Source organism: Ictidomys tridecemlineatus, chromosome X (assembly GCF_052094955.1).
Source record: "Ictidomys tridecemlineatus isolate mIctTri1 chromosome X, mIctTri1.hap1, whole genome shotgun sequence".
Lineage (NCBI taxonomy): Eukaryota > Metazoa > Chordata > Mammalia > Rodentia > Sciuridae > Ictidomys > Ictidomys tridecemlineatus.
Window position 1 is genome coordinate 67,061,960 of NC_135493.1, and position 15,237 is coordinate 67,077,196.

The window sequence follows — 15,237 nt, forward strand, 5'->3', positions numbered from 1 at the left end:
AGTGTCTCATACATACAAGACAAGTGTTCTACCACTGTGCTACAATCCCAGCTCCAGAGAAGATTTTTAATGGTCTGTTTTTCTGGGTTATAAAATAATATTTGTTGTAGAAAACTTGAAAATTACAGAAATATGTAAAAAAGAAAAAAATATCATTAATATCACAAGCCAGAAGTAACCATCTTTAACAGTTCCCTCATGTATACCTATATGTATATTACATATGTTTTACAAAATTGGGATCAGACTATAAACAGTTTTGAAACTTGATTTTTTAGGTTGCAGAATTGCCAGATTTTCCTATGCATTAAAAATTTTACCCCCCCCCAATTATTTTAGTGGCCATGTAATATTCAATTTAATGGATGCAACTCAGTTAATTTAACCAACCCCATATTGTTGACTATTTAGATTATTTCTCATTTTCACTATTATAAAGTGGCAAAAAATGTATACATAAACATTTGACTATATTCATCATTTACATGGGACCTATTCCCATGAAGAAATTTTTAAAATGTAAAATGTCTTCTTGTGCATTTACTTTTTATATAAAAAAGGATTTCCTGCTTTTGTACTGCACAGGATAGCAATTGTGAGTAAAACCAGTTAATTTACCTTCTTACAAAAGAAATGCAGAGGTTACATTAGTTGAGAGTGATTTATTTATTTATTTATGGTATTGGTGATTGAACCCAGCAGCAATCAACCACTGAGCTTCTTCCCCAGCTCTTTTTATGTTTTATTTTGAGACAGGGTCTTGCTAAGTTGTTTAGGCCCTTGCTAAGTTGCTGAGACTGGCTTTGAATATGTGGTCCTCCCTCCTCAAACTTCCAAGTGGCTGAGATTACCAGCATGCACCACCATGCCCAGTTAGAGTGAGCTTTTTTAAAAAATATTTATTTATTTATTTATTTTGCATTACAATTCTTAATATGCCATTATATCATAATTTATCATATCTCTGATTATATTAGAGTGAGCTTTTAGTATTACAAAATGGATTAGAAACAGTCAAGGATCACAATAATCAAGATACCCCAATATACCTATCAATTCCAAATTTTGTTTGCAAACTAGTTTTCTCTCTTCTGGTGACCACAATTGTAATGAGAATTGAAGAAAATACAAAGAAATCCAAAATGCCAGGTGAATAAAGGATTGGTGGTTAAGTAGCTTGGGCCCTTTTGTCTATAGCAAAGAGATTAGGTGTGTCTATATGTGGCTGGCCATCCTAGGTGATACCTGTTTAATACCATGTCAAGGTTAAGTAGTGATTTGCATCAGTTTGTTACAACATGGAAACAGGAAGTAACAGAATATCGAAGCAGGTACAAGGAGGTCAGGAGGACATCTAAGAGAAAGAAGAATGACGTCTAAGAAGGAAGAAGTCAATACACAGACAGCATTTGAGAGGGCAGACTTGTGAAAGAAATATGGAAAGTGAAGAGAATATGGAGAACCAGCTAGCAGAAAGGTGTTTGCACATTATACAAAATGCAAAACATCTTAAATTGGAAGTGAAAGAAATGAACTTGGACTTTTACTGATGTGCCAATTTTTATTGAGGAGATATGGACTATTTGTGATTAAAAGCAGTATGCAATTCAGTTAATAGCCATTGTATTTCCTTTTTTTTTTTTCTTTTTTTCCCGGTCCTTTTTAGTTACACGTGGCAGTCGATTCTATTTTGACATAATTATATAAGCTTGGAATATCTCTTGTACTAATTCAGACCCCAGGACCTCTCCTTCCCCTTCTCTCTTCCTACCCCTGCTCTCATCCCTCTATTGATCTTTCTGCCATTTACCCATAGTTATGTTTGAAAATTAATTTCTGGATATACATGATGGTGAGATTAACTGTGGTATATTCATATATGTACATACAAAGTACATAGGAAAGTTATGTTGAATAGGTGGCCAAGTCACTGGGTCTGGCAACTACAGTCATGGGAAGCAGAGAAAGAAAAGTCTAGATAAATAGGGACAGAGCCAGCAGTTCAATTGTGGTGGTAGTGGGATAAAACACTTTGTCTCTGAGGCTCAAACACATGCTGCCTGGTAAGAGTCAACTCCCCAGATATCCAGGTGATTGTTAGTTTCAAGAATCAGCTTGGCTATGCTATGGTGCCCAGCTGTTTGTTAATGGTTAGTCTAGATATTGCTATGAAGGTTTTCTGTAGATGTGATTAATATTTAAAATCAGTTGTCTTTAAGTAAAGGAAATTACCCTCATTAATGTACATGGGCCTGATCCATTATTCATTTGAAGACCTTAAGAACAAAAAATGAGGTTTCTTAGAAAGAAGGAAATCTGCCCAAGACTCTAATAGTGAAATTCTACCTGAGTTTCTAGTCCACCCTCTGGATTTTGGATTTGCCAGCTTCCACAGTCACGTAAGCCAATTCCTAGATCTCTCTTTGTTCTTGTTTCACTTATTTTTTAATAATATTTTTAGTTGTAGATGGACACAATACCATTATTTTATTTTTATTTTTTTACCTTTATTTGTTTTTATGTGTTGCTGAGGATCGAACCCAGGGCCTCGCACTTGCTAGGCGAGTGTGCTACCACTGAGCCACAACGCCAGCCCAAGCAACTGTTTTTTTTTTTCTAACTATTATTTTTTTTAGTTGTAGATGGACACAATACCTTTATTTTGTTTATTTATTTTTTATTTCTATGTGGTGCCAGGGATCTAACCCAGTGCCTCACACATGCTAGGCAAGTGCTCTGCCACTGAGCCACAGCCCTGGCCCCCTTTATTTTTTTAACATGGTGCTGAAGATCAAACCCAGTGCCTCACACATGCTAGGCAAGTGCTCTACCACTGAGCTACATACAGTTCAGTCCTTCTCTTAATTTTTGTTCTTTTTAGATATACATGATGGTAGAGTGTATTTTGACATTATACAAACAGAGTATAATGTATTCTAATTAGAATCCCATTCTTGTAATTATACATGATGTGGAGTTTCACTGGTCATATATTCATATATGAACATAGGAAGATTTCTGATTTATTCTGTTGTATTTTCTATTCCCATTCCCCCTCCCTTCCCTTCATCCCCCTTCATATAATCCAATGAACTTCTATTCTTCTCTCACCACCTCTTATTGTGTGTTAGCATCCGCATTCAGCCTTTTTTCAGGGGTGATTAGCTTATTTCACTTAGCAGGATAGTCTCCAGTTCCATCCATTTAACCAGCAAATGCCATAATTTCATTCTTCTTTCTGGCTGAGTAATATTCCATTGTGTATCATACTACATTTTCTTTATCTATTCATCTGTTAAAGGGCACTTAGGTGGTTCCATAATTTATCTATTGTGAATTGAGCTGCTATAAATAATGATGTGGCTGTGTCACTATAGGATGCTGGTTTTATATGCATTTTATATGCTAAGGAGTGGGAAAAGTGTGTCAAATGGTGGTTTCAATCCAAGTTTACTCAAGAATCTCCATACTGCTTTCCAGAGTAGTTGCACCAACTTGTAGTCCACCAGCAATGTATGAGTGAACCTTTTTCCTCCACATCCTTTACAACATTTATTGTTACTTTTATTCTTGATAATTGCCATTCTGAGATGAAATCTCAGTGCAGTTTTAACTGGCATTTCTGTAATTGCTAGAGATATTGAACATTTTTTTCATATAATTCTGGCCATTTGCATTTCTTCTTCTGTGAGGTGCCTCTTCAGTGTTTTGCCCATTTATTGATTGGGTTTAAATCTCTTAATTTATATATTTCCTATGGTTCTGTTTCTGTGGAGAACTCTGACAGATATATGTCCCATGGCCTGTTTGGCAGTGACCACTTATTGTGGTTATAGGAAAATGAGCACGACCCTTTCCCTGCCACCTGTTTCATATCTGTGTACCCTGGGGCAGGCTCTTGAGCCTCTCTGGACCTTAGTTCTTCTTATGTCAAATGGGTATATTTGATCCCTACCTTACTTTCTGTATTCATAATAGCTTCCAACTGGAATGACATAGGTCCCAATCAATCAGAATGCATGCTAGTCAAAAACCAACTGATCACCCTCACCGTTGAAGAATCAGCAGCTCATTGTGAGACTCCCTTGTATGTGAGCACTTGTTTCATATTCTTACTCCAAAGCTGTGCTTCTCAATAACTTGTAGGAATATGTGTTTTTAACAAGTTCTCCAAAGATTCTGATTATCAAAGAAAACTGGGAAAGGCAGAAATCATGCCCAGGACCTAATAGGCATGGTGGGTTCTTACTGTATTTTAGCCATAACTTCTTCCCATCAAGACCCCTCAGAAAAGGTGTTAGTTAATGAGTCATACCATCCCTGGAACAAGAACAAACAACTGATGGGATACTCAGATTCAGAGAAAATATGCCAAGGTTTCTAGTCACACTATATTGTATAAACATTTTATTAATGTGAACTGCAGTTGATGGGGCTGGGGCATTTTCCCATAATGAAGAGAATAAATAGAGTGACATTATATTGGCCAGGTGGCCTCTGAATTTCCATTCTAGTTCAGAAACCTGGGTTCAATCTGACTTTCTCAGAAAGTAGCTATGCAATTATGCATAAAACATCAACCTCTCTAAACTCCCATTTGTTTATGTATAAAAGAGACAATAATATTTGCTCAATTTCTCTCTCTGTATGTTTTGATAATCAAATGGAATGAGATACCAAAAAGGTCACTGAGATCACCTAGTCCAACTCCCTTATTTTAGAGGTGGGGAGACTAAGGCCCCAAGAGAAAAAAGAGAATGCTTAAGGCCTCTGAACTACCATTACTATGGTCTCTCAATGATTACTACATAGAATAAGGACAACTTTGAAGTCAGTCAAACCTGGGTTTCAATTCCTGTCCTTGTACTTACTCTGTGATCTTAAACAAGTAACTTTATCTCTCTGTTCCTCAGTTTCTTTTTTTTTTTTTCAAAATGGTATAAGAATAGTAGCTACCCCATAGGGTTGTGCTGAGTGGTGAGTGGCATGGCACACAAGAATGGTTCAATGTGGCCTGACGGTGTTTTGCTTTTTTTTCTCTAATCCTACTGTCACCTCAAGACTATCTCCAGATCTCACAGAGTCCCTGCATCTTCTTGACAACATGGCAAGTGTTACAGAGGGATTGCATTATGGGGGAGGAGGCTGTGTCTTTCTGCAGATAGATCACCATTTTCCTCCAAAGAGTAGATCTATGCTCACGTATTCAAGTAGGTGCTAAGGTCCATTGCACCAAGAAAATCTACTGAGTCCAAATGAATTGCCAGTCCCGCCAAATAATTGGATTAGTGATACTTGGGATGCCTGTGAGTTTTTCTGGGCCCACTGCCATGAAAAATCTGTTTTCCAAAGAACATATAATACATCTCTTCTCAGCCTGGCCTTAGTTCAAACTTTCATGTTAAATGGGGAAACAGTCCTTCCTTCTTCTAACTAGACAATTTTAGCATGGGCATTACATATGAAATCGGGTGCTGAATGTAGGTCACAGAGGTTAAGAACCCAAGTACTACCTCCAGAATCACATGATAATGATTCTAGTTGAAGGTCCATTTGGCCAGGATGTATGTGAAAAATCCTGCTATAATAACTTGCTCAGAAAACAATTTTTATGCCTTTTAACTCACTGCTAGGAATTAACTCTAATAGAGTAGTTTTAAATTAATTAATTAATTAATTGTGGTGCTGAGTATTGAACCAAGGGCCTTGTGCATGTGAAGCAAGCACTCTACCAACTGAACTATATCCCCAGCACCAAAATTTATTTGTTTGAAAATATTTATTGGGAATTTGGATGCATAGGTGATAAGAACTTTGGGAGGAAAAATAAAATAAAGCAGATTCTTTACATGGAGGTATTTCCAAATTGTAGCTTTTGCATAATTACATTAATTTTCTTACATTCAGGTATCAAGTGCATTTTGGTATATTAATTGGGAAGAATTTATATATTCATTAAAACAATAAATGCAAAGACTATGGAACAAAAATATCAGTGTTTATGAAATAATATTAAGGAAAAAAGTGGCATCAAGCTGTGTATACACTACAATTACAATTATGTAAAAAGTGTCTGTATATATGAATAAAGATTGAAAGGGGGTCTAGAGAAAAATATCAGGATGTGGGATTATGGGTAGTTCTAATTCCTTATAAAATATTCTTTAATTCTATGTTAATTAGACATTATTTAAATGGAAAGTCAAAAATATTCCCAACTAGGGTAACAGGAATAAAAGATGTGAAGCACAATGGTTGCCTGAATGCTAAGTTAAAGAGCTGTGTGAGGAAAATGATTCTCTATGCCACTTATTTGAAAACTAGCTTCCATTTGTGTTTGGGGGAATAGGTATTGGTAACCCATAATGATACATCTTAGAATTTTTTAGGAGGGGCAGTACCAGGGATTGAACTAAGGGGCACTCAACCACTGAGCCACATCCCCAGAACAATTTTGTATTTTATTAGAGACAGGGTCTCACCGAGTTGCTTAGCTGCTGCTGAGGCTGGCTTTGAACTCGCGATCCTCCAGTCTCTGCCTCCCGAGCCGCTGGGATTACAGGCATGTGCCACCACAGTTGGCTAATCTTAGAATTTTTCTAAGAACCAACTGAAGCTTAAGGCCATGTATATTGTATGCTGTACAACTTTAAGAGGATGTCTTTTACATTGTGGCCCATATAATGGTGTTTCCTGGGGTTGTAGAGTACACAATTAAAAAAAATATAATATATTGCAGCCCTGCCAAGTCTTAGTATTACTAGCCATGACTGGTTTGGGGCATGCCTTGTTCATCTAGATTGTAAAAGCTACATTGAGATATAATTCAAGTACCATAAAAACCACCCATTTAAAGTATACAATTCAATGGTTTTACTACATGTACAGAATGGACAACCATCAGAATAATTAATTTTAGACCATGTTATAACCCCATGAAGAAATCTTGTATCCTTTAACTATCACCCCAAGTCCCCACCCCCTCCAATCCTAGGCCATTATCATTATAATTTCTGCCTCTATAGATTTGCCTTTACCAAACATTTCATGTAAGTGGAATCATAGCAATAGCTATTCTTTTGTTACTGGCTTCTTTCATTTGTCATAATGTACTGATATATGGGCTGGAATTGTAGCTCAGTGGTAGAGTGCTTGCTTTGCACATGTGAGGCCCTGGGTTTGATCCTCAGCACCACATAAAAAATAAACAAATAAAAATAATGTACTGATATATTCTACAACATAGATGGGACCTTGAAAACATAATGCAAGTTTTTGAGTGGACATGGGCTTTCACTTTTCTTAGGTGTATACATAGGAGTGTAATTGTTGGGTTAAATAGTAATTTTAGGTTTCAATTTATTTTTCTTTCTTTTTTTAAAGTGAACTAATTTTATTTATTTATTTATTTTTTATTGGTTGTTCAAAACATTACAGAGCTCATGACATATCATCTTTCATACATTTGACTCAAGTGGGTTATGAACTCCCATTTTTACCCCAAATACAAATTGCAGAATCACATCGGTTACACATTCACATTTTTCCATAATGGCATATTGTGACTGTTGTATTCTGCTACCTTTCCTATTTAAAATACCTTTCCAATTTAAAAAAAAAATTAGGTGTAGTTGGACACAATACCTTTATTTAATTTATTTATTATTTATGTGACACTGAGGATTGAATCTAGCACCTTGCATGTGCTAGGTGAGCGTTCTGCCACTGAGCCATAACCCTAGGCCTTAGGTTTCAATTTTTGAAGGACTACCAGACTGTTTTGCAAAGTGGCTGTACTAGATTTTTTTCCACCAGAAATATATGAGGGTTTGATTTCTCCACATCCTTAATAACACTTGTAAAAACACGTTGTGATTTGTATTTATATTTCCCAGTGACTAATATTAAACATCTTTTCATGTACCTGTAGACCATGTATAAATCTTCTTTAGAGAAATATCTATGCAAATATTTTGTTCCCTTTTCAGTTGGGTTATTTATCTTTTATCATTAAGTTGTAAATGTCCTCTATATATTTTAGATACAAGTCTTTCATCAGATATATGGTTTGTATACAGCTTCCCTCAGTTCCTTGGATTTTATTTTCACTTTCTTAATAGCTTCCTGTGAAACCTAAAACTATCTTCATTTTGATGAAGTCTAATATATCCATTATTTTTCTTTTGATCTGTGTGCTTTCAGTTTCATGTCTAAGAAACTATGTTTTCTTCTAATATTTTATAAGGTTAGTGCTTACATTTAGGTCTTTTTGCATTTTGAGTTAATAGTTGTATACAGTATGAGACAGGTGTCCAACTTTATTTGATTGTATATATCCAGCTGTTCTTGCACTTTTTGGGGGGTGGGTACTAGGGATTAAACTCGGGGCTCTTGACCACTGAGTCATATCACCAGTCCTATTTTGTATTTTATTTAGAGACAGGCTCTCACTGAGTTGCTTAGCGCCTCACTGTTGCTGAGGCTGGCTTTGAACTTGTGATCCTCCTTCCTGAGCCTCCCAAGCTTCTTGGATTATAGGTATGTGCCACCATGCCTGGCTAAGCCTTAAACTTTTAATTGGACATTTGAAGTTTCAGAATACAGTAATGGTAAGGTACAATATAGCACCTTATCAGATCAACACAATGCATGTTGAGATGACAAGTTGATTATTCTGTGAAGACCTAAGTGTTATCCTAAGGTCAAACACAATCTTTTTTACTACACTGTGGCTGTGGGACCTTGGAAAGTTACTTATTCCATTGGAGCCTTAGTCTCCTCATTTTCAAAAAGAATATTTTATTGCCTCATAGGGTTGTTGAGAAATTTTAATATGAAAAATGCATGCAAAACACCTAGTGGAGTTCTGGTTCATGCTAAAACAACAAAAATATTGATTTTCATTCCCATTCATTACCCTCAGAAGTTGTTGTTTGATAACCCTTTTGGACAGTTCAAGATTAAAAAAAAAACTTTCATTTCTGTTCTAACTTTTTTGATGACACAATATATATACATGCAGTTTCTCTCATACTGTATATATCATTTCAGTTTTACAAATACTGAAAAATATTTAAAGATCTATATGTTGTAAATGGGAAAATATCCTATGTTTGTAGAAATTATGATTTAATATTATTAAGATGGCAATGATCTCCAGAGTGATCTACAGATTCAATGCAGTCCTCATCAGAGTGCAACTTGTTTCTTTGTACAATTTGCCAAGATGATGTTAAAATTCATAGGGAGACTCAAGAGACCCATAATAGCCAAAATAATCTCAATAAGGATGAGTAAACCTGGAGGGCTCATACTTTCTAAGTTTGAATTACTACAAAGCAAGAGTAATCATAAATAGAATTAAATTGAGTGTCCAAAAAATAAACTCTCATATTTATAATCAACTGATTTTTTACAGGAGTGCTAACGAATTAAATGGGGGAAATACTAGCATTTTCAACAAATGTGCAGAAACAACTGGGTAACTACATACAAAATAAAGAAGGCAGACTCTACCTCACATCATATACAATAATTAGTATAAAATGGACCAAAGACCTTTATTTAAGAGCTAACGCTATAAAACTTTGAGAAGAAAACAGGGGTGAATCTTTTGTGGCCTTAGATTTGGCAATAGTTTCTTAGATGTGACATCTAAAGCACCGGCAACAAAAGAAAAAATACATAAATTATCTGTTTGCAAGTTTGTGAATTCTTGTTTTCTAAAGGACACTAGTGATGAACATGAAAATACAACCCACACAATGAGAGAGGTTTACAAATTAACATCTGGCAATGGTGTAACATCCAGAACATATAGATACTCACAAGTCAATAATGAAAAGACAGAAATGGACAAAGGATCTGAATCAATAATTTTCCAACAAAATGGTCAATAGGCACAAGAAAAGATATCCAATGTCATTATCATTAGGAAAATACAAATCAAACCACAATGACATACAATTTTGCACCCACTAGAATGGCTATAATTAAAACAGATGGATCAAAACAAGCATCGGTGAGGAAATGAAGAAATTTGAAGCCTAATATGTTGCAGGTAAGAGTATAAAATCATTCAGCCACATTAGAAGACAGTCTGGCGGTTCCTCAAAAAGTTACACCTAGTGGCTAGGGCTGTAGCTCAGTGGCAGAGCACTTGCCTAGCAAGTGTGAGGCACTGGGTTCGATCCTCAGCACCATATAAATTGAAACAAATAAATTAAAGGCATGCAGTCCATCTATTTCAACTACAAAAAATTACAAATATGAAAAAAATGTTATACTTAGAATGATCATACAGTCCAACAGCAATTCTAGTGCTAGGTGTATACCCAAGGATAATGAAAGCTTATGTCTGCAAAAAACTTGTACTGAGATGTTTATAGCATCATTATTCATAATATTGAAAGGTAGAAACAACCCATTCATCAACTGGCGAGTGAATAAAGTATGGTAGAAGCATACAATCAAGTATTATTCAGCCATAAGAAGAAATGACATACTGACATATTATGCAACATGAATGAACCTTGAAAATATTATGCTTAATGAATGAAACTGGTCACAAATGATCATATATAAGATCCTATTCATATGAAATGCCCAGAAGAAGCCAATCTATAGAAACAGAAAACAGATTAGTAATCACTGCTAATGGCCAGTGGGCAAGAAGAGTGAATAATGACTGCTAATGCAGGTGGGATTTCTTTATGGATTGTTGAAAATGTTCTAAAATGGATTGTTCTAATGTTTGTAAAACTCTGTGAAAATTTTAAAAAACCACTGAAATGTAGACTGCAAATATGGGAATTGTAATAGTATATGAATCATATCTCAAAGGTCAGCACAGCTCACCTGAAGAAGTGGCAAGTTAAGCAGGTAAATGTAATTTGTAGTACTCTAAATTCTAGAAACCAAGATTGTGTCCTTTATGCTTTGGCAGTGCATGTGCTTATTAAAGTTCCCTATGTGGCCAATGTTAAAAGTAATCATAGTAAAAATGATGCAGATTCTTAGAATCATTCATTGGTTTTTAACTAGGTAGTAGAGAATATTCAAAATAAAGAATTGTCAAAAAATTTTAATGTTAGTTTTTATAGTGTCAAAAACTAAATAAGAACCTTCAGGAAAAATAAATTATGTAAGTCTCCAAGAACCTAGATATGTGAGAAGCCCATCAATTGAATAATGCAAGTCCCTTTGACTCAGTGCGAAAAATGTTTACTTCTGAGATTCCCTGGGGTTTGGAGAGCTGACAACTAGGCCTGGAGAAGTTAAGCCTGCTCTAAAGACCCCAGAGGTGGTAGCATGCTTGAAAAAACTTCAGGGCTTAAGAACTAACTAGAGAATCACAGAACAGACCAGTTATCCCTAAGGATCATAGAACTACTGAGAAGAGCACTAGAATTGGAGTCTTTTTTTTTCAAAGTAAATATATCAAACCCTGTTTCTTATTGAAATACAAAGAGATATTTTTCAGTGATTTTTCTCCCAACCAGATCCCAATGTCTGATATGAACCCAGTCTGGTGGGGTATATTCAGAAGCAAATGTTGGAAAGTCATGATCCCCACTGAAATCACAGATGGCTTCCTCTAAGCAAGAATTCTAAGCAACTGTTGAAAACTTTTGCAAAGAAAGGTACAAATGTTCTGGTCATTTCTATGACATGTTGATTATTGTAAAGAACACTGTTGGACCTCCAGTGCTACCAACTATCAGCTCTTGGTTATATGCCCATTCTAAGTACTCTATTAGAGCCAGCCAATTTAAGGTGGGTCTGTCAAGTATTCTTATACACACCGATTATTAAAGAGCTGATTTCTTAATTAGGAAGGTCTTAGGTAGATTTCCTGAAGTTAAATATTAGCAAGAAAGGCTTCAACACCAGGTTTATTAGAAGGACCCTATATTAGGCCACGAAAATGGCAAAGCATGGTTGTCAAATTTCAGTGGGTGTGTTGAAAATGCAGATTATGTATGTTGGGCATGGTGGCACATGCCTGTAATCCCAGAGGCTCAGGTGGCTGAGGCAGGAGGATCTTGAGTTCAAAGCTAGCCTCAGCAATTTAGCAAGTCTCTAAGCAATGCAGTGAGACCCTGTCTCTAAATAAAATATAAAAAGAGGGCTTGGGATGTGGCTCAGTGGTTAAGGCCTCCTGGGTTCAATTTCCAGTACCAATAATAAAAAAGAAAGAAAATGCAGATTTGCAGATTATTTGGCCAAATGCTCAGAGGTTCTAACTAAAAAGGTCCGGAAGTAGGGGGCCAAGAAGTATGCATTTTTCAATAAAGATTCTGATGTAAGAGTTTTAAGAACAACACTTTGAGAACCACTACTATCTCTGAAAGGAAGAAGTTTCTAAAGGTAGGACTTGGGAGTTATTTATAATGCTAGACTCAAGGCTGGAGCTCCTGCAAGGTCTTGTAATAGCTAACATTTTCTGAGTCTTAAAAGTCAAGCCATTCCAGAGCGTATTATAAAAATTCTCATTTGTTCCTTATGGTCCTATGCTCACTTTGCAGATGAGGAAACTGAGGCACAGAGAGATGAAGTCACTTTCCCTACGGCCTACAGCTAGTTAGTACCAGATGGTTTGGCACTTGAACTTATACACATAACCACTTCACCATGCTACTACAGCTGGTGTTCTTGTGTATTGATCACTTCTTTCTGAGTTTGGAAAGTAGTGGGATGGGGGGAGATGGGCAAAGAGTGTTAAAGCCAAAAGGGGCTATTCCAGATACCTAATTTTACAGCTGTAATTGTGAAAACTGAGGCTCTTCTGAGCATCTAATATAGGACCAAAAGATGCCTTGCCTTTTCATTTCTCATGTGTTCTCTTTGATGGCAGCCCTTTTCACTCTTCAACTGATAAATACAATGGGATTGCTTTGGTGTAATGGAAAATACGTAGATATTGAAACCAAACCTTGTTCAGATTCTGGCTGTGTCTAGCCAGCTATGTGACGTAGGGCAAATAACTTTCTTTGGAGCTCCGATTCCTCACCTGTCCAATTGAAATGACAATATTATCCCCCTGTCCTGGGGATAATTCACATAGTCTATCGTATTTTATGGCAAATAGTAGAAGCCCATAGATGGTAAGTAGTTACTATTTCTCATTTCTTTTCTCCTCCTGTGGCATGTTGAATAGGAATCTGCTTAGAAACGAGGAGGTTGTCTAGTGCCCCAGTGTACTTGTTATGCTTGACATTGTTCACTTTCCCATTTTGAGAAAAGAGGTATCACCCTTTTGGACATTGTGTTTGAAGTAGAGATTTCAGGTCCTGTATAAACATTGTCCACTGAAATCCTAATATTACATGTAGCTCCCTCAGGAACTTTAAGCACTAAAATTCCTAACCCTGAAATGCTTATCTAGAATAATCTCATTACTCCATAAGCTAGATTTTCTATCCCAAGAAAGCAGAAGAACAAATAGGATGGATATTTCTATCCAAGGATAGACTCTCAATGGAACATCCCATTTTTCTAAGCAATCAGATTACCATTGTAGAAAACTTAAGAAGTACATAAAGCCAGATTTCATCTTAACTAGTAGGCAATTGGCTTGGAACTATTTCAGTAAGATTCTGTGGAAGTACATCTTGCAGAGGACTTCTGGTTATGTTGGGTGTTTTGTTTGTTTGTTTGTGGTGCTGGGGATCAAATGCAGAGCCTTGCACATGCGAGGCAAATGCTTCACCATGGAGCTACACCACCAACCCCTAGTTGGTTGCTTATATCTCCTTACATCTAGAAACTGCTCAAGGGGTATTCAGGTTGTGTGGAATTTCCACACTTTTCTCTTGCCTTAAGAGCTTGGAAGGAGTTAGCTGGGGCTAAGATTGGAATTTTCTCCAGTGGTGCTTATAGAATTTAAGAAACGGTCTATAAGTAGAAATGCCCTCTGCTTTTGCCCTCACATCTATAATCAAACACAGCTTACCGGTAACCTCATTGTAGCAAAAAGATAAGGCATCTGCTTCATTTTTCAACTGTAAACTTCAGCTTGCCATATACTAGGCAGTTATGCAAACATTAGCCATAGAACCAGATAATCCTAAAGCAAAGGGCATCCAGGACTCTGCAGATTCCTTGGATACATAATTCTCTTTGGAACGTGACAAAATGAAATTCCCCATGTAAATGCAGAATTTAAGTCTTATAAAGTACTGCATGGTGGGCACTATTCTATACACAATACATTTATTTACTCATTTAATCCTCACAGCACAACTTTCAAGAAGATACTATTATTTTCATATCTGTTTTACAGATGAGGAAACAGAGGCAGACAATCTAAGTAACTTGCTCAGGATCATGCCTCTGATAAAAATCACAGTACTCAAAATTGAACATTACTGATTGCAGCAAGTATGCACTAGTTCAGTCTTTGTTTTTAATGGGTTATTCTCTTTTGTAGCTGTACCAGAATCTTAAAAAAAATTGGCAGTGCTGAGTGTGTCAGCAAGGTCAATATGTGTTAAGAGTCAGAGGAATGCTTTCTGCACTGATTAAGATTCAATCAGGCCCTCAGCAGTGCAGATACAGTCTGTTATTTGTATCCTTCTAGTCAGGGTTCATGAAGATGATTTGGGTATCTGTTCTCATTTGGACAATTTTATGAAGTCAATATAATCTAGGCATCCAAAGGCAAGCAGAGCACTGGTCAAGCCATCCCAAAACTTCCTGTCTTTCCTAATCACGACTGAGGAAATATTTCCTCTGAGGACCGCTATGGAATTTTTAAAAGCAAATCTCTAACCAGAGACATCAAGAAGTATAACCTAGTCTCAATAACTTCCTATTGGAGATATTCAAGGAAATATCTATTTATATCTGCAATCTAAGGATTGATATTTGTTTATTTCATTATTTAACATATCTATTAAGTGCCTACTACATGGGGACCATAGGGATATAGTCAGAAAGAAGACAGACAAATCTCTACCCTTGGGAATTGCTCACTTAATGTTCAGCATGTTTTTGAATTCTATTCTTTTTAGAATTATAATCACTTTTTAGAATTATAATCTCATATATCAGTCATATATAAGGCAAAATTAACTTTTCCTCCTCTAAGTTATTCTTGTTAGGTATTTTGGTCACAGTGATGAAGCTGACTAACACACACTTGGGGATGGCAGACTTGGACAATGCAGCTTTCTTAGATGAATGGAAATTCCCAAAGAGCTGTCTTTAAGCATCACCTCTAGCAGCTAGGGGAAC